Source organism: Octopus bimaculoides, chromosome 5 (genome assembly GCF_001194135.2).
Source record: "Octopus bimaculoides isolate UCB-OBI-ISO-001 chromosome 5, ASM119413v2, whole genome shotgun sequence".
Taxonomy (NCBI): domain Eukaryota; kingdom Metazoa; phylum Mollusca; class Cephalopoda; order Octopoda; family Octopodidae; genus Octopus; species Octopus bimaculoides.
In genome coordinates, this window is record NC_068985.1 from 79741462 (window position 1) to 79741976 (window position 515).

Below are 515 nucleotides of genomic sequence, written 5' to 3' on the forward strand. Positions count from 1 at the left end.
TATATATATTTGTAAGTCCTGGTATTTTTGTTATGTATTTGTCTGAATATTTTTTTATTATACCTAAGGCACCTACTATGATAGGAATTGTTTCTGTTTTTAGATTCCACATTCGAGTTATCTCTATTTCCAGGTCTTTGTATTTTGAAAGTTTTTCCATTTCTTTTAGAGAAACGTTGTCATCTGCTGGTATTGATACATCAATTAGAAAGCATTTTTTTCTTCATGATCTTTGACAACTATATCTGGTCTATTTGCCTTAATTTCTCTATCTGTGTGTATTGGCATATCCCAGAGTATGGTTGCTTTCTCGTTTTCTGTGACCTTTTCTGGCGTGTGTTTATACCATTGACCTTTTCTGGCGTGTGTTTATACCATCTTATTATACCATCTTATTATTATTACTATTATTATTTATACCATCTTATTTTTATTACTATTATTATTATTATTATTATTATTATTATTATTATTATTATTATTATTATTATTATTATTATTATTATTATTATTAT